General features: G+C 34.3%; 1 pseudogene; it reads left to right on the forward strand.

Moving 5' to 3' along the window:
* LOC121030075 (endophilin-A1-like) overlaps positions 1-12,798 on the forward strand; it is a 30,102-nt pseudogene extending 17,304 nt beyond the window's left edge.
* The last annotated feature ends 14,291 nt before the right edge of the window (positions 12,799-27,089 follow it).

Genomic DNA, 27,089 nt, shown 5'->3' on the forward strand with positions numbered 1-27,089 from the left:
TGTTCTGATGTGTCAAATATAGTCATTTTTTCTCAAAGTTCAAAATATTATACAAGATATAATTTTTAAAAATATTCTGATATTAAAATATGGTATTTATATCTTCTTGAAGATATTTATTAATTCAAAAGTAGAGGGTTAGCTTAAATCTCTATACTACAAAGTATTTGGTACATTCCTGTTAGAGTCAGCATCAAGGCAACATTTGCCCTTACTAGTGTTACTATTCATTATTGTTCTACTATTCACTTATCGCTAATGCAAAACAGCAAGATGAATAAATAAGGTTAATAAGCTAGGAATAAAACAGTTGTTATTTACATATTATATGAAATATGATCACATAGTAATAAATCCCAACAGAGCCAACTAACCACTAATCTTAAATAATTTAAAAGATCTAAAAAGTGGTAAGTTAAAAAGTCAATACAAATAATAAAAAAAAGTCAGAAAAACATATAAATAAAAATGAAAACTTTTGTTCACTGTCAGAAAGTCTGAATAAAGCCTTAACATTGTACAGATGTCAGTTATTTCCACATTATACTGTTACCCATAAATCAAATTCAACCCAAAATATAATTATATAATTTGTGGAACTTAACACATTAATTCTAAAATTAATATTGCAGATTAAGGGGCTAAGAATAGCCCAGAAAATTTTGAACAAGATCCCATTTTTTGTCATGAAATTAATAATATTTTAATATATCTCTATGAAATATATTTACTTTTTTCTTCAGGATAGCCTCTTTTATACGTTTCATCATTTATTTCTATTTCTGTTATTTATCATATTTTTTACTGATCTAAAGGAGTTCCTCATATATTATTGATAAGACATTTTGTTTATTGTACATAGAAAATACATGTATTCTCCCTCTTCTGCTTGTCATTTAACTTCATTTATAATGTCTTTTCTCAGGCAGAATTTTTAATGTTCCTTCAAGGCTTTTGAAGTGATTTTGCATTTTGCCTGGGAAAGAGTTTTGTACTCCATGACTATGCTATGTAGTATTTGTTTTCTTTTGTAAATTATTAAAATTTTGACTTAATACAAGGTCCAATTATGAAACTATGTGACAGGTTTTGGAAAATACTTTAAGTGAATTTTTGAATATTATATAGTCTTGTTTATTAATTCTTCCTATTGATTTTGTTGGAAAAAACTCATTACATAATTATTCTTTGTAATTTGATGACCATAACTGTTCAGTATACAAAATTTTAATGACTACAGTATCTTCTTCCTAATAGGTCACAACATTATCATAAAATTGCACATTAAGAACTATATATTTATTTAGTCTTAATTAGAATTTATTTTCTTCCCGTTGCTTCTTAAACTGGTTGCCATTCTCTTTTTTTTTTTCTCTTTTTTTTTCAACGTTTTTTATTTATTTTTGGGACAGAGAGAGACAGAGCATGAACGGGGGAGGGGCAGAGAGAGAGGGAGACACAGAATCGGAAACAGGCTCCAGGCTCGAGCCATCAGCCCAGAGCCCGACGCGGGGCTCGAACTCACGGACCGCGAGATTGTGACCTGGCTGAAGTCGGACGCTTAACCGACTGCGCCACCCAGGCGCCCCGCCATTCTCTTTCTTTAGTTCATTTTTATGTTGCTAGATAGGATTGTCAATATTTTTCCAGATATCATGATTAAATTGATTAGTTTCCAAGTTTTTCATATTGAAAGATGAGTTTATTATTCATTTGTTAGTGTAATTGAAATACAGTAAAACACATAAACCAAGTGTACTGTTCAATGAGTTTTACAAATGCATATACCTATGTGACTGACAGACTTATGTACATTTCTATCTCCTCAGAAATATCCCTCAAGCCCCTTCCTCCCCAATCTCCTTTCATAACAAAGTGGCCACTCTACTGGTGATCTTCACCTCAGATTAATTTAATTAGTCTCTAACTTCATATGTACTCTGTTATTTTTTTCCATTGGACATGTTTTTGAGATTTTTTTTTCCATATATGAAACTTATTGTCAAATTGGTTTCCATACAACACCCAGTGCTCATCCCAAAAGGTACCCTCCTCAATACCCATCACCCACCCTCCCCTGTTTTTGAGATCAGTCATGTTGTTACATTTAGTATTTTGTCTTTATTTACTGCTGAAAAATACCCCCTTTTATTGATATACCATTATTTGTGAATTCAGTTTCCAACCTGATAAATATTTGAATTTTTAATTTTTTATGTTTATTTATTTTTGAGAGACAGAGAGAGACAGAGAATGAGCAAAAGAGGGGCAGAGAGAGAGGGAAACACAGAATCTGAATCAGGCTCCAGGCTCTGAGTTGTCAGCAGAGAGCCTGACGTGAGGCTTGAACCCATGAACCTTGAGATCATGACCTGAGCCAAAGTCAGATATTTAGGGGCGCCTGGGTGGCACAGTCGGTTAAGCGTCCGACTTCAGCTCAGGTCACGATCTTGCGGTCCGTGAGTTCAAGCCCCGCATCAGGCTCTGGGCTGATGGCTCAGAGCCTGGAGCCTGTTTCTAATTCTGTGTCTCCCTCTCTCTCTGCCCCTCCCCCATTCATGCTCTGTCTCTCTCTGTCCCAAAAATAAACAAACGTTAAAAAAAAAAAAATTCAAAGTCAGATATTTAACCGACTGAGCCAGCCAGGCACTCTGATATTTGAATTTTTCTAATGCATTACTTTTTATTGATTGATCCGTTGACTTATTACAGGATAAATTTCCAACTTGCTGCTTTAAATGTTCCTGATAAAGAAAGCATAATTTGCCAGATATTTTTTCAGGTAGTAGCTTAATTAGCCTAATATTTATCCCTTTGGGTTAATTCTGCACCTTGTTTTGGTTGTTACAATTGTTGTTGTTGTTGTTGTTGCTGTTGTTGTCTTTACACTTGGAATTTTTTCTGGGCTCTGTTGAGAACGATGTTCAATTTCTTAGAAATCTTTTCAAATTTTAGATTGGACTTTTGGTTTCTTTTTTGGTTCCTCTTTCCCTTCTCCCCTAACATCTTTGTATTTTCTACAAATACTTTAGCTTCTCACATTCACTAATGGCCCCATCCCAGTACTCTAATGAGTTTTTCTTAATCTTTTTTATCATTTCAAAGGGGTTTTGGATGTGGGGGCAGAGATAAAAGTATTCATTCTATTTGGTCAACATACTGCTCATCTTTCCATAGTCCTTGTCACTTTGTATTGCAATTTCTAAATAACTTGTCTTATCTTTCATTATTCAATAAGCTCAATGAGAGTAAAGTCATGTTTGTGTTTTTTAAAAAAACTCTTTATTGTGGTATGATTGTCATACAAAAGCTGTACATATTTAATGTATACAATTTGGTGAGTTTGGAGATAAGCGAATACCTTGAAACCATCACCACAATCTATGCCATAAATATCTTTCACCTCCAAAAGTTTCATTCCACTTTATTTATTTATTATAATAAATAATCATTATTTTTGTGTGTATAAGAACTTTTAACATAAAAGTTATGCTACCCTCTTAGCAATTATCTTAATTGCCATGAAATTCCCTGAACTTAGTACCTTCTTGGTGCACACTCAGTGCTCAACAAACACTTGTGTAATGAATAAAGGAGGACATTTATAAAACTTATTAAAGCACTAACATTGGTTATGAATATGCAGTGTAATTACAGCTAATCTTAAATGGCATTATCTTCATTTTGCTGTCAAAATAATTCTAATGGACAGTTATTTACATAAAAAAAGAACTGATAACTTAAGGATAGTTAAGAGATCATGCAATACATAATATACAGTATAAGTATTTATGAAAGGAAATTAGAAAAATGGTTAAAAACAACCATGTCAGAATAGTAGAACCGTGGATGATTTCACATTTTTGTTTATATTCTTAATAAATTATAACTTTCCAACAACAATCCCACTCTAATTTCATGCTAAGAATAACATAGATGATAGGAGAAAATGTTAATAGTTTTTTTTTTTCTCAGTATTTACCATCTTTTAGCAGAAAATAACATATTTTTGGAGTTTTATGCCTCAAGAGAAAATTTGGGAACACTCCAATGGCATAATCTTTGTACAATTTGTTGACTTAGAACTTTTATGTGGTTATAGTTGTCTCCTTGCTATTTCCACTCCCAGGATAATGTTATAAAGGGTGTATCTGTGACAATCATGTGGCAAGACCAATTTGTGTGATGTAAAAGCTTAATTTGTTGGTTAAAAAATGTTCATTTACTATGTTCCTTTACTCTTTTCTTGGTAAGGACTTTGATTGTTCAATAACAATTAAAAATGGCCTCAAATATGGGATAGAGAAAACCTAGGGAGCAAATCAGCCAGCCAAAGAGTCCAAAGAATGCCTAAGAGAAATACTTGTATGCATTTTTGGTTATGGAAAGACCAGGATACTAATGTACTGTAGTAAACTTATTATAGGAAATATAGGGAGTGATTATATATATGTATATTTCGTAGCGTGTAGGGATTATATATATATAAAATATATATATATGTTTATATATATGTTTTTATATATGTTTAACATATATATATAATTTTACATATATACAAACACACACACTGTACTTGAATGGCCCTTGTGGTGTATTTACACAAATAAATATACAAGTAAAATTTTATTATTGTTTGATTTAACAGTAGCAGCCTCAATACATATCTATGCAGTTCATTTTATCTAATTTGTAATAGGAACAGAAATAAGACATTATTATTTTTGTTATTAAACATGCTAAGTCATATTCCCTTAAATAAGTTATACTAATTGTCTCTATGTTAACAATGTAATTGTGTTAATTGTTCATCCAAATTTACAGAACAGACTGCTTTAAAGAATATTAGTGGTATCAAGCTAAATCCCACCCTCATCTAAGTGTGTGAAACCCTCCAAAACTTTCTGACAAGTGATCTCACCATCTCAAATAAAACAACTGCAAACATTAGTTAGGTAAATGAAGTAATTGTTGTCACATGTAATATTGTTCTGCCTAGTCTTGAACTGAAATCCACTTCCCTTTAAATGCTGTTCATTGACACTTGCCATATTTCAACTTTTTTAAAGCATGTTCTAATGAATTTCAGGGGGAAAATCACATAACGTCTCGCATAGTGAAAATAATCTTACAATATTCCCTCTATAGCCATGACTATAGTGATTGATTAGTGTATTTTCTTCATATAAATATAAATATGAAAAATATATATATTTTTGGCCTCAGTTGCATACATTTATATGGAAATACTCCGTAAACCATATTGTTTGGACTTCGTTTCACTAAATAAATTCTTGGTGGTCTGAGCAAACTTGAGAAAAGTTACCACAAAATTATTTATTTGCATGACAAAATTAAGTCCCAAAATTAAAATTAAAATGATGTCCAGTATATTCATGCTATTGAGTTTATGAGATGGTTTGAATTTTGCATATTCTTTATCAGATGAGGCCATTGTCATTTGGTTATTTTTTTATTTAAACATTGCTTTCTCTATTTTAACATTATTACTTTACTTTTTTATGTAAAAATTACTAAATTATGCAAGTTATTAATTCAAGAAATACCTTTAATCTTTATGTAATTTGATCTAAATAGCCAAGGTGTTTAGGATAAATTTTAGGCTTTCTAAATGTAGATATTTCTCACACGTATTGAAAAAAAATATGTTCATGCTTTTTTGTTACTAAAAGTAAAAGAAAAATCATTTGCCATTTTCTCTGCTTCAGGAACTATTCTAAGACCTTGACTTACATTAACCCATTTAATCCTCTCAAGAAATGTATGAGATAGGCATTATTATTTTCACATTTTATAGATTTGAAACGGAGACAGGGAGGCTAAATGACTGGTCTAAGTTGACATAACTAGTCTAGATTGGCCTGTAGCAGTCTGCTTCAGTGTCTAAGCTATTAGTCACCACCACACTAAAGGTTTTTACATTGATTCCTATGAAAAACAAACCAGCTGGACATAACCATTGTGTGATCTCTCCCCTTCCTTCCTTGTAATTGTTTTAAATTTGAAGGTAACATTCAATTAACAAATTAATTTGATATTTTGTAATAAATGGACACTTCTAAATTAATAATTCTGGAAAATAGAAAGCCCCTCTAGATAAATGTAGCCTGTGTATCATGAACTGCTTATTTACTGTGTTTTTTTTTTTCTCCAATAGAGTTTGTTGCATATAATATAACTGAAAAATAGATACCTTTCATTATCATAGCACTCTGCCTGACAGTTTTGGAGAGGATAATGTATTTCTGACAGGGGAAACTCACAGGAGAAGTAAAACCACATTCTACTCTGAGTACCAAATATGAAAGTTAAACACTTATAAACTACAGAGGATCTGTATGTATAGATCAACATCAAGATGAGTATTCTAACAATTATATACTCAAATATGATTGAAGATTTTAGGAAATAGAGATAAAATCATTGACACTATCAATAATCTTATTAATAATTTTTGTCTAGATTCTGCTAGGTTTCTAATGGAATATACATAGTTTTTTAGAATAGATGTAACCATTTGAACTTAAGAGTTAATATAAATATTTTCTTGTTAGTATTCTGAAGCTCTTTTACAGAGAAGAATCAATGCTTATAGCTCTTTATATTAACCAATTGCACAAATTATTAGAACTACTTCAAATGATTTTCATAGTAGAAAACAAAAACATTTTTAATGTACTTCATGTTGTTTTGATGATGTTTTTACTATTTTAAAATTTTATTTATCATTGTATTTACTTTAATTATTATTTCTTTCTGTGTCTTGAGAAATGTTCCCTATGCATATGGTTGAGAAGATAATCCCCATATGTTTCTTCTAGGATACTTTTATTTTTAGTTGTTATGTTTGATGTATTTTAAAATTAATTTTATTATCATGTGAAATAGGGGTTGAGATTCATTTATTTAAACATAGTTATCTAGTTCTAACAGCCATCATTGAAAAACTTTTCTTCCTCTGTTGAATAATTTGATGCATATATGGGAAATCAATTAATTATAAAAGTGTGGGTCTAATTTTATACACTCTATTTTGTTCCATTGTTCCATTTAAATATTTTTATATTTAAATACCATACTGTTTTGTTAATTGTTGCCTCTTATTATGTATTGAGTTGGTCTTCTAACCATGGTTTTTCTATTTCAAGACTCTTTCATGACTCTTGATTTTTCACATTTTCACATATACTTTAAAAGCACCCAAATATTTCCGTTAAACATGCCCTCAGAGATTTAGTTTGGAATTGCTAAAATTAAACCTGTACATCAATTTACAGAGAATTGAGTTTTTAACGATACTCCATCGACTAATCCATGGACATTGTGTATCTCAGCAATGTTTTATAATTTCCAATGCAGAGATATTTCACATATTTTGTTAAATTAATGTCCATTTTCTTTTTGTCACTAATGTAAATAAATTGCTTTTGGTATGCATAAATACAACTGCTGTTAATATATTGAAATGCATGTAGTTTTGTTTACTGATCTTTTCTCTGTGACCTTGATAAATTCACTTATTAGTTTTAGTAGTCTAATTGTATATTCTTTAGGATTTTCTATATGAGCCATCTTCCCTTTTGTGAATAAAACCTGTTTTCTTTCTTTCTTCTCAATCTATGTCTTTTGTTCCTTCTTCATGCCTTATGGCATGAACAGGACCTGCAGGTACAATGCTGAATAGAAGTGGGAAGAGTGGACAGCCTTATTTGGCTTTTGACCTTAGAGGGAGAGGGTCTAATACTTCATGATTTATGTTTGGTGTTAAATGTAGGTGTTTGTGTGTGCCCTTTATTGGATTTAGGAATTTTTTTTTTACATTTCTAGCTTGCTGTTAGTTTTTATCAAAGCATGGGTATTAAAAAGTTGTCAAATGCTTTTTCCCACATCTATTGAGATTTTGTTTTTTCTCTTTGGCATAGATATTAACTTCCATAGTTTTAATTTCAAATATTTTTATGTTAATATTAACATAAATCAATGTTTGGTTTATGTTAAAACAATTTTATACTCACAGGATAAACTCTGCTTGATTATACTATATTATCCTTTTTATATATTGTCAAAAATTTTTTGCTAAAATTTGTTCAGGATTTTATCTGTATTCACAGGATGAACCCCCAGTTAGTCTTGGTGTATTATTATTTTTCTTTATTTATTTTTTTAATGTTTTAAATGTTTTATGCATTTTTGAAAGAGAGAGAGAGAAAGAGAGAGAGAGAGAGATCAGGAGTGAGGGAGGGACAGAGAGAGAGAGGGAGACATAGAATCCAAAGCAGGCTCAAGGCTTTGAGCTGTTAGCACAAAGCCCAATGTGGGGCTTGAACTCACAGGCTGTGAGATCATGACCTGAGCTGAAGTTGGATGCTTAACTGACTGAGCAACACAGGAGCCCCAATTTCTTGATGAATGTGATTCGATAATGTTTTAGTAAAAGATTTCTGCATTATATTATGGGGGATTTTGCTATGTAATTTTTTTCTTATAAAATCTTTATTGAATTGTGTTATCATAGTTGCTTTGGCTTCAATAAACAAGTAGAACAAGTAGAAACAAGTAAACAAGTAGACAAGTAAACAAATAGACAAGTAAACAAGTAGAAAACTTTGCTCTCTGCTTATACTTTCTAAGAATAGTGTGTAAACTTTTTCTTTTTTTTTTTTTTGATGCGTGTTAGAATTTATAATTAAAACTATCCCTGGAGTTTTCCTTGAGAGACCATTTTCTTGTAGCTGCTTTTAAATCACATTCATTTTTTTTTTCAACATAAGGCTATTCTGATTTGGGAGTGTGTGTTAATATTTATAAATTTCTTTCAGTGACTGTGTCAATATAGTTTAAGTTGTCAAATTTATTGATTTTAGGTTATTTATAAATTTTTCTTTGCCTATACTTAAAATCTGAAGGATCTATATTACTATTTCATTCTTCTTATAAGCAATTTTTGTTTCTTTTCTCTTTTTTATATTAACTTGCTAGAGTTGTATAATTTTTCATGACTTGTTTATAGAATCAACCTCTTAAAAATATCTACCATTTGTCTGCCTTCATTTCTTGATTTCCAATGTTAGTGTAAATTTGTTTTCATGTACTTGCTTTATACATTTATATGTTTATATATTATCTTTATCATTTAGTAGAAAGAGTTTGCAATTATTCCTGCAATTCTTTGAACAATGAATGGGTTCTTTTTTGAACAATGGATTAGTTATAAATGTGTTGTTTAGCTATAACATTTGTGGCTTTTCTGGATATTTTACTAAGAATTAATTTTATTTTAATTCTGTTGTTGAAAATTATCATGAATTGCTTTATTGGCCAGCAGGTAGTACATCTTTAGGAAAAGTCCATGTGAACTAGAAAGAGAGAGTGAGCAGGGGAGGAGCAGAGAGAGAGAGAGAGAGAGAGAGAGAATCCCAAGCAGGATCCATGCTGTCAGTGCAGAGCCCCCACATGTGCTCACTAACCATGAGATAATGACCTGAACTGAAACCAAGAGTTGGATGCTTAGCCGACTGAGCCACCCAGGTGCCCCTGTACACTTTTTTCAATCAAACAATGAGAGAAACATGTTAGAATCTCAAACTATGACTGTGTATTTTTCTATTCTCATTCTACTTTATTTATACAAATATTTGTATTTATTATGAAACTCTATTATTAACCACATACACACATATTGTGATTATTATGTACCCAACAAATTGACTTTTTATTATTATGAAATTTCTCTTTCTATCTACGGTAATATTTCATTATTGAAAGCCTATTTTGTCTGATACTGACATAGGCACCTCAAGTTTTATATTTCATTTCTTGGTACAGTATATTTGTTTCCTCCTTTGACTGTCAATGTTTCTAGGTCTCTATATTTAATATGTGTCTGTACTTAATGTGGATCTTGCTTTTTTTATTCAATATGACAATTTTGTCTTTTTTTTTTAATTTTTTTTTTTAATGTTTATTTATTTTTGGGACAGAGAGACAGAGAATGAACGGGGGAGGGGCAGAGAGAGAGGGAGACACAGAATCGGAAACAGGCTCCAGGCTCTGAGCCATCAGCCCAGAGCCCGACGCGGGGCTCGAACTCACGGACCGTGAGATTGTGACCTGGCTGAAGTCGGATGCTTAACCAACTGCACCACCCAGGCGCCCCGACAATTTTGTCTTTTAATTCTCTATTTTATGTAAAAGTTGACATAACTGGATTTAGGCCTACATTTTTTTTTTTTTCATTTTTCTTGATAAACTTATTTTTGCATTTGGGTTTATTCCAGATTTTAATTCATCATACAAACTATGCTAGCATTAACACTTCAATTATTTTCTCATCTCAATAACATATGCCTGCCTGTGTCAAACCCCCTCCTCCTTCCCCTTTTACCCAGACCAGGCAATTATTCCCAAACTTAAAAGTGACTGCAAGCTTTGATCACCTAACAAATGGCTCATCCATCTCTGGAACTTAATTTACTAACCATATGAAAATGTGTTAAGGAAACCTAACTCAAAATTGCAGTCAGGCTGTCAAGCATATACTACTCTATGTAGCTTGTATAGTCCAGCAGGAAGAAGGAAGATTTACTCTTAGGGCAACAGCAAGCTGTAGATACCCTGCAATAGCCAGCTATCCTGGCCTGCAGCCAATGAGAGACCACCACAATTTCTCACTCTCATTTTCCTCCAATGAAATTTTCTTTGAAACAACCCTCCTCCTCCCCAACTTCCTCTTTTCCTCTATAAAAGGATGCTCTCCTTTGTTCTCTGGACTTCCTTATGATTCATCATAGTTTGCTTGTCCTGAATTGCAATTCTTCTGCTATTCCCTAATAAATCTGATTTTCTGGCTGAATTGCTTACCTTTTTCTTTAAAAAAAATGGCAGCCAACTAAAGCATCTACTACTCTTCATAACTTTATTATTTTTTAATCTTTATTTATTTTTTAGAGATTGAGAGGGAGCAGGGTAAGGACAGGAGAGAGGGAGACAGAGGATCTGAAGCTGACTCTGTGCTGACAGTGTAGAGCCCAATGTGGGGCTCGAACTCATGAACTGTGAGATTGTAACCGCAGAATAAGTCAGACACTTTACTGAGTGACTCAGGCGCCCCTTCAATGACTTTAAACAAATGCATTATTTTCCATGTATCTTGTACTTTCTTATTGCTGCCAGAGTTATGGACATTTGTGACTTTCTACACAGTAATCAAATATGAGTATTTGATATGAGATATCTCCTCCAGCAATTTTTAAAGGAAAGTTATTGATTTGTATAGACAAACAAATAAAATAAAACAAGATTTACAACCACACAGTCCTGGGTTTGTCTCTTAGTTTCTTAACTTTCTACCTGTGACATGGAGAAGTTACTTAATTTTTGGAGCCCCAATTAGCACATCTGTAAATCCCATTTCTTACAACCAATCATATATTATTCTGAAGATTAAATGAGATCTTATGTGTAAATTAATTTACAGCTACTCAGTTCCTATACTGTGGTAGAACCTCAACAAATATTGAACTTCTGTGCATACATAAACTTGGGTAATTTCTGTATAAGTTTATTTCATTAAATAAATACAAAAATATTAGCTTGTTTAAAATTTAAAATTATTCAAAGTCCCATGTCACTCTGTGCCCCACACCCACAACTATGGTGGGGGCATGAGCTGTGGAAGGGCCCTGTGCAGCCCTCCTGTCCAGCTCCATAGAATCTTTCCAGCACCTGCCCCCACACCTATGCCCATGTGTCCTCTGGTAACTTGTTGGTAGGCAGTGGCTGGGTGCAAGAAGCAATTCACAGAGCCACTGAAAAAGTGAGAAATGTGGAGGGGCAGAAGGAACCAAGCTAGATGATGATTTCAAAGAGATAGAGAGGAAAGTGGATCAGGGCTGTGATGGAAATAATGATGGAAATGATTGAATACCTTCAAGCCATCCCAGCTTCCAGAGATAAACTTATTGTGATCAACACCATGTCAAAATTCTGCATCTAGGGGAAAGCCAGGATATTCCCAGGCAGAAGTGCTGCTGGCAGAGGCCATGATCAACTCTGGAAGAGGGCTTAGAGATTATTGCAACATTGGCCTAGTGATTGATGAGGCGGGAGGTCATTCAAGAACTTTTGGAGGTTTAAGACTTTTTGTGCATGGAAGTCAGGTGGAACTTGACCTCCTTCGGAACCTTCATGACAGTGATCTAAGGAAAATTAAGCATCATGTACAGAGGTTGGAGGGTCAAAGCTTGGCTTTTGAGTGTAAGAAGAAATGACAAGGCAAGATTCCAAATCAAGAGCTCCACAAGAGTCTGGAGAAATTTGATTAGTCTCAAGATGTTGATGAGGTAAACATGTTCAACAGGTGAGCCAGCTTTCTGCACTTGTGCAAACCCATCTGGAGTACCATAACCAGACAGTCCGGATCCTGCTGGAAGTCACCCTCAGACTGGAAGAAAAAAATAACACAAGCTTCATCTTAGCCTACAAGAGAATATCAGCCTAAACTACAAATGAGCCAGGAGCTTCCAGCTGGAGACAACAGTCAGCCCAATGGAAGCTTCTCCCTCATACACACTCATAAGTGCCACAGTGGATCAGCCCTGCAGCTGATTTGTGTACAACTTTGAACCTGAAAATGAAGGGGAAATGGGTTTTAAAGAGTATGCTATCATCAAACTCACTAGCCAAATTGATGAGCACTGGTATAGGGGAATGCTTCATGGCCATTCAGGCTTCTTCCCCATCAACTACGTGGAGACTCTGGTTGCCTTGCCCCATTAAGATTTTAAGTGAACAGGCTCACCTCCTCTTGATCCAGATATTTAAGTTTAACTACTACTTTGGTAATGTTGCTCACAATACATTCCAAGTGCAGGTTGAAGTGGTCCAAGTCATCAAGTTCCACTGACTTTCTTTGGTTGACTTGTACAATCCCACAAGAGTGATGGTGATGAGCGGTATCTTCTTAGCGTGTAAGGATGGCATGTGCTATTTCTACTTTCTCTACAGCTGCTTTTGCGGGGGAAGGGGTGCATTTCATGTACTCCCCTTCATCTCCATCCTCTCTCCACAAGCAAAACCAGCTCCCTGCCCTCCACAGCTTCTCTCTCCCCCAGTTCACCTCTCCGTATCAAGCACCTGCTGAGTTCTGTGGTTCAGATTGTGCAGATTGTTGTGTTAATCCTCAAATCAGTTTTCTAGGTGTGCAAGATGGTTAAGTGTTGATCTGGCTGTATTTCATGGACACAAGATGCAAAAAAACTTTCATACTGTTCCACCATCTTGGCTCCTCCCCAGTAGGTATGTGTTTTTAAGTAGCATGTGTGACTGGGTTAAGAAGCCTTTCTTCCAGCTAATGTGCTGGTAGTACCTTTTGCCAGACAAACTCTGGCAACTCCACACTCTGCATGCAGGGATAGCAATCTACTTGGAAGGAAGGTACATTAATTGATTTTTCCTAACACTGTGATTTTAGAACGCACAAACACATTTGCATAACTTTATGTGTTTATGTGTAGTAACTTCAGAATGCAAGGCATGATACTCTCTGCTACTCTTTCTCCACCACCTAGAAGCAACCCCTTATGCAGTCATTACAGACAAGTGAAGCCAGAGATTTCCCTCATTCAGATTAAAATTCTCTTTTTCTTAGTTCTTGTATTTCTACTGTTTCTTTCTGGATCCATTTTATTTTGATCATCCTTAATCTTATTAATAATGTTTTGATTCTTCTCTATTTACACCTATAACCCTTCAGAGGTTAGTCCTTAAAGCACAGATGTTATGTCTTGTTACAAACTTCAGCAATCATATTTCTAATGAAATAGCAATTTTAATTTTTTGATTTGTAAGCTTAAGTATTTCACAAATCTTTGAAAGAACAACTTCAAGAGATTTATTTCAAACTCAACAAGTACTTGTTGACCTGTTTTCTGGGGAGGGCAGTCGTTTTACATATAATATTTCATTTAGCCTTAATAATACTCTATGACAAAGGAGTTGATAATCATAATTCTTATATTAGATGTGAACCTACTTCCCTAAAATATTAACTCCATCTGAAAATCTGTGAGTACTCACTACTGTGCTGTTCTATATTTATGTGGCTTTATGATTAAAAAGGGGATTTCTTAAATTAGCCATTTACATGAAAATAGGTACTGTATTACTAGAATGCCTCTCTCTAAATATTTTGCTAAATAGTTCTTTTTTTTTTTTGCTAAATTATTCTACTGCAAATGCATTGTCTATCCTGGGGTTATTTTAATTCTTAATACCAGCGTTATACTGACACACTAAGTATTATAAGTTCCTAGTGTCTCCTTCTATTATTGCTTTGCTAGGGTTTTTTTTAATTATGATATGCCCACCACTGTGGAAATGTTCTTCTCTTGCATGTACACACACACATTAGTACACATGAAAGGACATGTGTGCATGCAGGCAAACACACACACACATACAAACCTCTTGTTTTTTTGATCAAAAGATTTGGATATAATGAACTGCATTAGGAAAAACCCAGTCTACTTTGGATATAACTTGGCAAGTATTTGACAGTATATATAATTGAGTTCAAATTGTTTTTGGTTTATAAAAGTAAACCCTGGTTCAGAGACAGGTTGATAAATACTACAGTAAAATTTAAGTCAACACTTAGTTTAAAATGGAGCACACTCTATAAAGTTGGAGCTTATAAACAACACAACGATTATAAACAATATTCCAGACTTCTGGCCAACTAAAATTTCACTGACATCTTGTAGGTGGAAAAAAAGTAAATAATCTCTACAAATCTTACAGACTTCAAACAAGATAAACAGTATCATTTATTAAAATGCTGGGAAGTTGATAATGATGATGATGATGATAAGCAAAATGGATAATAGTGTCTGGGATTTTGGAGGCCTTCCACCTACACTTTCTGCATGTATAAAGAGAAAAGCAAGCATCTGGCATACCAGATGGTTTATATTTGTGATGCCCAAGGAAAAAAGACTATGGAAGACAGAAAGACATGTTCCTACTGATACTAATAGTTTAGTATTCAAATTATGCTACAAGCATTTTGTCTCTATAGGAGATTAATGTTACTATGCATCAAAAAGAAATTTTAAAAATGAACTCTTAAGGCAAGAAGCAGACTGAATTTAAATGTATTTTCTTTGTGGAAAACTGAATCACCTAATTATATGAGGAATTTAACTAATTCTAACAGTATTATTTTTCCCAGCTTCTGGCCACCCATAGCTCAGGGAGGAAAGGCCCCTCTAAGTCTTTACTCTGTGTTTCTTCCTGAATCAAAACATGACAGGCTGACCATCCCTTATTTCCTGACTTATTTTAATGTTTGTCTACAGAAGCATTGTCTCACAAAATATATAGGGTCCTACGTTCTACAGTATGTTTTCGGTTCAGGGCATCTATTATTGCAAGTCATGTATTTTAGCACCACTCGCAGAAGTTGGGCTTCCCTAAGGATTTTCTCAAACAATGGGATAATTGATACCGACCACTTATTCCATTCAAGAACACAAGTGATCAAGCACAAAAAGGGATTTTAGATGACAAGAACTCAACATATGATGAGAAGAAACTGAAAAGAAAATTGACTGAATTTGTTGAATCCAAAACTAGACTTAATGTGGTATTTAAGCCCCAATAACTCAAATTTTGGAGTAAACATAAATATTACATTGTTGTGTGATTATTTGGCTGAGGTATTATGGCTAGATCTTCATGAGAGATGGTGAGTTCTCCTTCTGAAAAAAAAATAAGTGTCACTACTCAACCATTTACAAAAGTAAGTGCTCAGGACTAAGGCAAAAAAATAAGGGACAAAATGGTAGATTTAGTGTCAGGGGCAGTTTGAGCTAACTCTATCTCATGGAAAAGTTTTGGGTAATTTCAAATTAGGGGACTAAAATTTCCTTAGTTAAATGGAGTCAAGTCATGATTGAGGTAATGGGCTGGTCTTTAAAGAGCCCCTGAAGAAATAGTAATTCTGCATTACTTACTGCATTGTCTTTTCCATTTATTCCTTCAAATCATGAAAATACTTTTAACCCAGTGTGTGCTGTGTTGTGGGGAAGTAAGAAGTGTCTGTTCTCCGTTTGGGACTAAGTGAAATTTTACTCATTTGTCTTCATCATCTTCTACCTTAATGCATTTCCTGTGATGTGTTGATGAGAGTCTTTTTCTCAAATATTTTTGTCAGAGGAGTCGCTTAGATCAGATATTCTCTGTCTTTGTGATGATCTCATTATATTCCATCCACCCTGATAGAGGAATATCTAGGCTAGATATGGAATTCTAGGGTTGCAGTCATTTCTTTCTCAGTAGTGTATAGATTCTCCTCTATTTTCACCTAATTTTCAGATTCAAGATGAGAAATGCAATCATATATTTTTTTCCCTATTGTACAAAAAGTTTTCTTCTTCTATAAGGCTTATAAGATTTTTTTTTCCTTAGGAATAAGAGTTTTAACCAGACTGTGCCTAAATAAATATTCATTCTTAAAAATACAGCTTATGACTATATAATCTCCTTAATTCCTCAATCATAGGTCTGCCCTCTACTCAGGAATATTTCTTCCCAGTATTTCCTAATTTTCTTCCTCACTTTTTATCTGCCTTTTTTTTCTTTTTGAAAATTTAGTTTTCACAAATGAGAGCCCTTGGGTTTATTTGCTGTGTTTGTATCCCTTTTCTCATAATTCCCCCTTTTTTCCTCTGCTTTTTGAGATCATTTTAAAATTTTCTATTTCATATAATTAATTCCAGTTACAACAGTGTATATATTTCTTTTTTGGTTAAATTATTGATTTTTATTTGTCTTTGGTTTGAACATATGTTCTTGACTTTCAGGACATATTTTTTCCTGCATATAAATCTTCATAAATGATATGTATATGTATTTATCTTTTTCATCCAACAATTTTGTTTCACTGGTCTACATTTCAAAATTCATTGGATGTCTTTAACCATTATTTATCTCTTTTAGCTTGGTGGAGTTCACACATCTTGATTGGACACTCTTAAGATTGAGATTATGGTAGGTAGTAAGAGGAGAAAATGTTTTCTGCTCTTATGGTGGGTCTGTGGTGTAAAAAATTGAAAAAAAAATTAAAGTTAAAAGAAAAGGGCTATTAGGGTCCTATAAAGGCTTCTCTTGTGTAGCAGGAGAAAAGTCAACCAAAACTATTAATTCAAGCTTTATTTAAAATGCTATAATACAGAGGACACCTTGGTGGCTCAGTCGGTTAAGCGTCTAACTTCAGCTCAGGTCATAATCTCACAGCTCCTTGTCGTGCCTTGCATCAGGCTTTGTGCTGACAGCTCAGAGCCTGGAGCCTGATTCAGATTCTGTGTCTCCCTCTCTCTCTCTACCCCTCTCCCACTCATGCTCTGCCTCAAGAATAAATAAACATTAAATATTAGACAATAAACATTTAAAAAATTAAAAAAATTAAAATTAAAAAATTAAAAATAAATGCTGTAATATGGAAAAGGTCAAGATGAGTGTTCTATAGGAAACCAATTGCCTAAAGTATTAATGGGATATATTGGAGAAAGTCAAAGTCTTGTTCTGAGAGTTTTTCAGTGTTCAATTTATTGCAGGTGTGGGAAAAGTAAGATTGTGTTAATTGTGGTAAGGATGCATAAACAGTAAGACTGGGATCACAAATTTGCCAAGACTACATTAAGATTTAGTAAGAGGGGAGGGAAGACAGAATTGAGGCTAAGGTCTTTTGTGGACCAGTAAAAATGTTTCATTTCTTGAGCATTTTTCACGCTTGTTTTCCTGCATAATTAAAGCATTAAAACAGAGTGGTAACTCATTGTGGTTTTGATTTGTATTTCCCTGATGATGAGTGATGTTGAACATTTTTTCATGTGTCAGTTGGCCATCTGGATGTCTTCTTTGGAGAAGTATATTTTCATATCTTTTGCCCATTTCTTCACTGGATTATTTGTTTTTTGGGTGTTGAGTTTGATAAGTTCTTTATACATTTTGGATACTAACCCTTTATCTGATATGTTGTTTCCAAATATCTTCTCCCATTCTGTCAGTTGCCTTTTAGTTTGCTGATAGTTTCCTTTGCTGTGCACAAGCTTTTTATTTTGATGAGGTCCCAGTAGTTCATTTTTGCTTTTGTTTCCCTTGTCTTTGGAGACGTGTTGAGGAAGAAGTCACTGCGGGCAAGATCAGAGAGGTTTTTGTGTGCTTTCTCCTCAAGGATTTTGATGGCTTCCTGTCTTACATTGAAGCCTTTCATCCATTTTGAGTTTATTTTTGTGTATGGTGTAAGAAAGTGGTCCAGGGTCATTCTTCTGCATGTCGCTGTCCAGTTTTTCCCAGCACCATTTGCTGAAGAGACTGTCTTTATTCCATTGAATATTCTCTCCTGCTTTGTCAAAGATTCCTTGGCCATATGTTTGTGGGTCCATTTCTGGGTTCTCTATTCTGTTACATTGATTTGAGTTGTCTGTTTTTGTGCCAGTACCATACTGTCTTGATGATTACAGCTTTGTAATATAGATTGAAGTCTGGGATTGTGATGCCTCCTGCTTTGGTTTTCTTTTTCAAGATTGCTTTGGCTATTTGGTGTCTTTTCTGGTTCCATACATATTTTAGGATTATTTTTTCTAGCTCTGTGAAGAATGCTGGTGTTATTTTGATAGGGATTGCATTGAATATGTAGACTGCTTTGGGTGGTATCGACATTTTATTTTATTTTATTTTATTTTATTTTTAACTTTTTAAATCTTTATTTACTTTTGAGAGACAGCGTGTGAGCATGGAAGGAGCAGAGAGAGAGGGAGACACAGAATCTGAAGCAGGCTCCAGGCTCTAAGCTGTCAGCACAGAGCCTGACGTGGGGCTCGAACTCACGAACTGTGAGATCATGACCCAAACCGAAGTCGGACATTCAACTTACTGAGTCACCCAGGCGCCAAGAATATTAACAATATTTGTTCTTCCTATCCAGGAGCATGGAATATTTTTTCCATTTTTTTTTTGTGTCTTCAATTTCTTTCATAAGCTTTCTATAGTTTTCAGTGTATAGATTTTTCACCTCTTTGGTTAGATTTATTGCTAGGTATTTTATGGTTTTGGTGCAACTGTAAATGGGATCAATTCCTTGATTTCTCTCTTTGCTGCTTCATTGTTGGTGTATAGGAATACAACAGATTTCTGTATGTTGATTTTATATCCTGCAACTTTGCTGAATTCATGAATCAGTTCTAGTAGTTATTTGGTGTAATCTTTTGGGTTTTCCATATAGAGTATCATGTCATCTGAGAAGAGTGAAAGTTTGACCTCCACTTGGCCAATTTGGATGCCTTTTATTTCTTTGTGTTGTCTGATGCCAGAGGCTAAGACTTCCAATACTATGTTGAATAACAGTGGTGAGAATGGTCATCCCTGTCTTGTTCCTGACCTTAGGGGGAAAGCTCAGTTTTTCCGCATTGAGGATGATATTAGTGTTGGGTCTTTCGTATATGGCTTTTATGATCTCAAGGTATGCTCCTTCTATCCCTACTTTCTTGAGGGATTTTATCAAGAAAGGATGCTGTATTTTGTCAAATGCTTTCTCTGCATCTATTGGGAGGATCATATGGTTCTTGTCCTTTCTTTTATTGATGTGGTGAACCACATTGATTATATTGAACCAGCCCTGCATCCCAGGTATAAATCCCACTTGGTAGTGGCAAACAATTTTTTTAATGTATTGTTGGGTCGGGTTGGCTAATATCTTGTTGAGGATTTTTGCATCCATGTTCAGCAGGGAAGTTGGGGTATAGTTCTCCTTTTTAGTGGGGTAACTGTCTGCTTTGGGAATCAAGGTAATGCTGGATTCATAGAAAGAGTTTGGAAGTTTTCTTTCCATTTCTAATTTTTGGAACAGCTTCAAGAAAATAGGTGTTAATTCTTCCTTCAATGTTTGGTAGAATTCCTCTGGAAAGCCATCTGGCCCTGGATGGTTGTTTTTTGGCATATTTTTGATTACTAATTCAATTTTCTTACTGGTTATGGGTGTATTCAAATTCTCTATTTCTTCCTGTTTCAGTTTTGGTAGTGTATATGTTTCTAGGAATTTATCCATTTCTTACAGATTACCCATTTTATTGGCATATAACTGCTCATAATAATCTCTTATTATTGTTTTTATTTCTGTTGTGTTGGTTGTGATCTCTCCTCTTTCATTCTCGATTTTATGTATTTAGGCCCTTACCTTTTTTCTTTTTGATCAAACTGGTTAGTGGTTTATCAATTTTGTTAATTCTTTCAAAGAACCAGGTTCTGGTTTCATTGATCTGTTCTACTGTTTTTGTTTGTTTGTCTGTTTCAGCAGCATTAATTTCTGCTCTAAACTTATTTCCTGTCTTCTGCTGGCTTTGGGTTTTATTTGCTGTCCTTTTTCCAGTTTGCTAAGGCATAAGGTTAGGTTGTGTATCTGAGATCTTTCTTCCTTCTTTAGGAAGGCCTGGATTGCTATATACTTTCCTCTTATGACTGCCTTTGCTGCATCCCAGAGGTTTTGGGTTGTGGTGTTATCATTTCATTGGCTTTCATGAACTTTTTAATTTCCTCTCAAATTATTGGTAGCCCATTCATTCTTTAGTAAGATGTTCTTCAGTCTCCAATATTTGTTACCTTTCCCAACTTTTTCTTATGGTTGAATGTGAGTTTCATGGTGTTATGGTCTGAAAATATGCATGGTATGATCTCGATCTTTTTGTGCTTGTTGAGGGCTGATTTGTGTCCCGGTATGTGGTCTATTCTGGAGAACATTCCATGTGCACTGGAGAAGAATGTATATACTGCTGCTTCAGGATGAAATGTTCTGAATATGACTGTTAAGTCCATCTGGTCCAGTGTGTCATCCAAAGCCGTTGTTTCTTTGTTGATTTTTTGATTAGATGATCTGTCCATTGCTGTGATTGGGGTGTTGAAGTCTCCTACTATTATGGTATTACTATCAATGAGTTTCTTTATGTGTGATTAATCGATTTATATATTTGGGTGCTTTCACACTTGGTGCATAAATGTTCACAACTGTTAGGTCTTCTTGGTGGATAGACCCCTTGATTATGATATAATGCCCTTCTGCATCTTTTGATATAGTCTTTATTTTTTTTTATTTTTTATTTTTTTAATTTTTTTAATGTTTATTTATTTTTTTATTTATATATGAAATTTATTGTCAAATTGGTTTCCATACAACACCCAGTGCTCATCCCAAAAGGTGCCCTCCTCAATACCCATCACCCACCCTCTCCTCCCTCCCACCCCCAATCAACCCTTAGTTTGTTCTCAGTTCTCAACAGTCTCTTATGCTTTGGCTCTCTCCCACTCTAACCTCTCTTTTTTTTTCCTTCCCCTCCCCCATGGGTTCCTGTTAAGTTTCTCAGGATCCAGTAGTCTTTATTTTAAAGTCTAGATTGTCTGATATAAGTATGGCTACTCCAGCTTTCTTCTGTTGACCATTAGAATGAGAGATGGTTCTCCATCTCCTTACTTTCAATATGAAGGATTCTTTCAGTCTAAAGTGGGTCTCTTGTAAACAGCATATAGATGGATCTTATTTTCTTATCCATTGTTACCCTTTGTCTTTTGATGGGAGCATTGAGTCCATTGACATTTAGAGTGAATACTGAAAGATATGAATTTATTGACATTATGTTGCTTGTAGAATTGGAGTGTCTGGTGGTATTTTCTGGTCTTTTCTAGTCTTTGTTGCTTTTGATCTTTATTTATTTGTTGTTTTTTTTTTTTTCATCTTTTCTCCCTTCAGGAAATTGCTCTTAAAATTTCTTGCAAGGCTGGTTTAGTGCTCACAAACTCCTTTAATTTTTGTTAGGGAAACTTTTTATCTCTCCTTCTATTTTGAATAACGGCCTTGCTGGATAAAGAATTCTTGGCTGCATATTTTTCTGATTCAGCACATTGAGTATATCCTGCCACTCCTTTCTGGCCCGCCAAATTTCTGTGGATAGGTCTGCTGCAAACCTAAGGGCTTTTTTCCCCTTATTGCTTTCATGAAACTCTCCTTGCCTGAGTATTTTGTGAATTTGACTATGATATGCCTTGTTGATGGTCAGTTTTTTTTTAATCTAAAGGGAGTCCTCTGTGCTTCCTAAATTTTGATGTCTGTGTCTTTCTCCAGGTTAGGAAAGTTTTCCACTATGATTTGCTTACATAACCCTTACACCCCTATTTTTCTCTCTTCTTCTTCTGGGACCCCTATGATTCTGGTGTTGTTCCTTTTTAATGAGTCACTGACTTCTCTAATATTTATATAATAAACATTACTACATAGATGTTTTTTAAACATTTATTTATTTTTGAGACAGAGAGAGACAGAGCATGAACAGGGGAGGGTCAGAGAGAGAGGGAGACACAGAATCTGAAACAGGCTCCAGGCTCTGAGCTGTCAGCACAGAGCCCGACGCGCGGCTCAAACTCACGGACTGCGAGATCATGACCTGAGCTGAAGTCGGCTGCTTAACCGACTGAGCCACCCAGGTGCCCCCATTACTACATAGATTTAAAGATAAAACCTACATACATTTTTGTTGCATTTTATTATAATTCACTCTAATTAAAATGTAAAATTATCATTTGGAGACTTTACTATTTAGTACATGTAGATTATTTAAATAATTCAGAATTGCCAGAGATATTTTTATGTAAATCATACAACTTCTGGAGGTGGGGGGGGGAGGGATGAATTAAACAGGTGAAGGGGATTAAGTGTAAACTTATCATGGTGAGCACTGAGTAATTATGTGTAGAATTGTTTGAATCACTGTGTTGTACCCCTGAAACTAATATAACAGTGTAGGTTAACTATACTGCAATTAAAATGAAAAACCTAATAAAAATAAAAAAAATAAACAAGAAACTTCTGTCTTAGTTTCAGATTCTACTTCAGTTTTACCTATCAGTACCCATTTTTCAACACTATCACCTCCCAAATTTTAGATTTTGTTTATCTATGATATTTATTTATTCATTAAATATTTAATAGATATGATATAGAATTTAATAAACAGCCCCTGCTATTAGAGTGTCAGAACTCAATGTCTTACAGAAAAGTGAGAACAAGGGAATTTATGATGGACAATAGACCATTTGATAAATGCTACGAAAGAGGATAAAGAATGCATGGTATAAACTGTTTAATGTACTCAAGGAAGACATTGATTAGGCAGTAAGCTTTGGCTAAGTCTTCAAGACGTATGGTTTAATAGATAGTTGATTATCTGCATATTGGCATGAAGGCTTGAGAAAGATGACATGATATGGGAGTACTGGTAGCATTATGAAAGAAGGATTAAAGGGTGCAATAAAAGCAGGCAGAATGAAATAGGAGATAACTTCAGTATTCTGGACAGAGTATCCTACTTGATTTTTCTATGCTACTCAAGGTGACATTTTTCCCCTCAGTTTTTTTTGTGAAAAAAATCTGTGACCAGATTTACGGGCATAATTTGTCTCCAGTTGGCTGGGAAAATTTCTGGATCCTAGATCCTCTAGGTTGTTTGTTCTTTAATGTTGAACCTTCCTGTACTGCTGCTCACCGTGGTAGTAAGAGCAGATATAGTCAGAAGTTCAATTGCTGCGAAGGAGCATAATGTGCCTGAGAATAGGGTTGAAACATAGTAGCCTAGAGTCAAAATCTTGGGAAATACATCAGTTAAGACATAAATCCCAAGAGAATGTGATTTAAATGAATCAAGAAAGAAAGGAAATAATTTCCTGTGATTGGCAAGAATCAGGACTTATATCTATATCAATATAGAAAATAGAAAATTACTCAGCCATAAAAAAGAAGAAAATCTTGCCATCTGTGACAATACAGATAAACCTGGAGGACATTTTGTAAGTGAAATAAGCCAGATAGAGAAAGATAAATTTTGTATGATCTCACTTATTTCTGGAATCTAAAAACAAAAGAAAGAAAGAAAGAAAGAAAGAAAGAAAGAAAGAAAGAATAACTGATAGCAGAATAGTGGTTGCTAGAGAATGAGGCAGAGTGGAGGAAATGGGAATATATTGATCAAATATATACACTGACTTAAATAACTTTTTATCTAATGTAAAACATGATGACTCTATTTAATAATACTGTACAGTATCCTTGAAATTAGAGAAGATAGTAGATCATTTCATTGCATACACACACAAAAATGTAACACAAGGTCATGGATATATTAATTAATGTGATTGTGGGAACCATTTTGCCATGTATACGATATCAAATCATGTTGTATAATTTAAATATATGTAATTTTATGTCAATTCTACCTCAATAAAGCTGGGGACCAAAGGACATAAATACTACACATAAAGCTAAGAACTGATCACATTTGACTATGATACATGTACTTTTATATTTATATTCATATATATGTGTGTATCTGATACATATATACTGTAACATACACATACATAACTTTGTAAGAATAGAATTATCCTAGTAACAATTTTATCCACTGACTAAAAAATATTTGCCACATATATGACAAAGTGTTAGTAAGTATAATATATTTTCAAAACTTATAACAATAATTAAAAAAAAAAGACTGGGCGCCTGGGTGGCTCAGTTGGTTAAGTGTCCAACTTCGGTTCAGGTCATAATCTTGTGGTTTGTGAGTTTGAGCCCCACGTGGCTCTCTGTGGTGACAGCTCAGAGCCTGGAACTGCTTTGGATTCTGTGTCTCCCTCTCTCTTTGCCTTTCCCCCACTCACACTCTGTCTGTGTCTCTCTCTTTCAAAAATAAATAAACATTAAAAAAGAAAAAGACAACAAAAAGTAAAAGACACAATGACACTTTTGGAGGTGTTTGTTAACTTAATTATGGTGAACCTATCACAGTTATATGCATACATCCAACATCATAAAATTGTATGCATTATATACGTACAGTTTTTTTGTGTATCAATAATACCTCAATAAAGCTGTAAAAAGAATACTAGATTACATGAAGATAATTTCTTAGTTTGGTTTACCCTGAAAGCAAAGGTCCAAGAACTTTGCTGTCAGGCACTCTATTTGGGAGATAATCTCACTAAACAGGAGTGAGGGAACAAGGAAAGTGATACATGATAGGAAGAGAAGCCAATGTAGAAGTCTGTTATGAAGTTTGATGCTATAGACAAAGCCTACACTGCTGGAACCGCTGAGAAGCAAACAAAATGTCTGCCTTTTTTTTTTTTTTTCCTATCAAAAAGACAGGAAGCTGGAGGATCCTAGTTCCAGCACTGGTTCTTAACTTCTACTGTAGGAAGAGTGGCCCTGATGATTAACTCCAGCATTTCAGAACAGTGCTTGAAAACAGTTTGAGCAAACTCCATCTGGCCTTTAGGAAGCCTGAGGTAGAAGACATAAAGTCTATTACTGCAGTTGGACACTGGCTGCTGGTCGTGTGAGTTTGCACACAACTTCCTACTGCACCTGTCAGTGCCGAAATCAGAGAGGAGTCAAGGGGATGTGACCTATACAAGAGGCATCTTCTATAAATACGAATGAACAATGTTCAGAAGTGCAATTTCAAATAACTCATGAGAATATTAAAATAATGCTAAGTATTTCTATAATAAGTAAAATAAAATTTTTAAATAAAAAGAATTAACAATTCACTTCTTTAAATATTAGCTAAAAATAAGGTTTGAAACTATCAGTTAATAAGAATTGTGTAGAAATAGTAACTCTCATGCGCAGATGGAAGAAATGTAAGTAAATATAAGCACTTATGTAAGAATTGAAATGGAAGCTAAATCGTATAGCTTCTGATCAAGCAATTATCCTTTGTGTATACCTGAAATCTAATCCAAATTACTAGCTTCAGAAAAATTTACATATTCATATTATAGAAATAAAAAGTAGCAACTAGAATGAAATAATTTGACTTATATTTAAAATCATAGATATATTTGTGGGGGTACCTGGGTGGCTTAGTCAGTCTGGCCGCTGACTCTTGATTTCAGATCAGAGTCCTGTCTCGATTTCAGACCAGATCATGATCTCATGTTTCATGAGTTCAAGCCCTGCATCAGGCTCTGGGTTGCCTCCTTCTGATTCTCTCCCTCTAGTCTTCCCTCTCTCTCTCTCTTTCTCTCTCTCTCTTTCAACTAAAAAAATAAACTAAAAAAAAAAAAGCATAGTTTTGGGTTACCTGGGTAGCTCAGTCAGTTAGGTGTCTGACTTAGGCTCAGGTCATGATCTCACAGTTCGTGAGTTCAAGCCCCGTGTTTGGCTCTGTGCTGACAGCTCAGAGCCTGGAGGCTGCTTCAGATTCTGTGTCTCCCTCTCTCTCTGCCCCACCCCTCCTTGCACTCTGTCTTTGTCTGTCTCAAAAATGAATAAATGTTAAAAAAAAATTTTTAAAGCCCCTATATTAAAATATGTATAAAAGCAAGTTTTATAGTGCATAAAATCTGTCACATAATGGATTGAAATACATGTAAAACAGTGGTGTACATAAAATAACATGATAGAAATATGGCCTGGAAGGGCTCTGGAAAGGCCGTGAAAGGTCCAAAAATTCATGACAGCAGAAAGAAGACTAATCGTGGGGAGGTTAGAAAAGAAAAATAGTAGATTTTAAAGTATAGTAGTATGTAAAATTTTACATCTTTAATAAAATAGCAACTGAATTTTAAAGTATCATTAGGGAAAATCAAAACTATGACAGAGGTTCTAATAAATAAAAATGCTTTTATTTTCAGCTTATTAAGTTGTCATTATATCTGTCTATCATCTACCTATCTATCCATCTATCTATCGTCTTTCATCTATCATTATTTATTTATTTATTTATTTATTTATTTATTTATTTAATGGAATGGCTTAAGCATTTATGGAGGCTGATAAGTCCCAAGATCTACCCAAGATCTACCATCAACAAGCTGCAGTCAAAGAGCTTATGATACAGTTCCATTCTGGATTTGAATACCTGAGAACCAGTAGAGAAAATGTTGAAATTCTAGTCCTAAGGTGGACAGGGTCAAGATCCAAGAAAAGCTGATGTTTCAGTAGGAACCTGAAGACAAGAAAA

Source organism: Herpailurus yagouaroundi, unplaced genomic scaffold (genome assembly GCF_014898765.1).
Source record: "Herpailurus yagouaroundi ecotype Mexico unplaced genomic scaffold, PumYag 139, whole genome shotgun sequence".
In the NCBI taxonomy this organism is placed as follows: domain Eukaryota; kingdom Metazoa; phylum Chordata; class Mammalia; order Carnivora; family Felidae; genus Herpailurus; species Herpailurus yagouaroundi.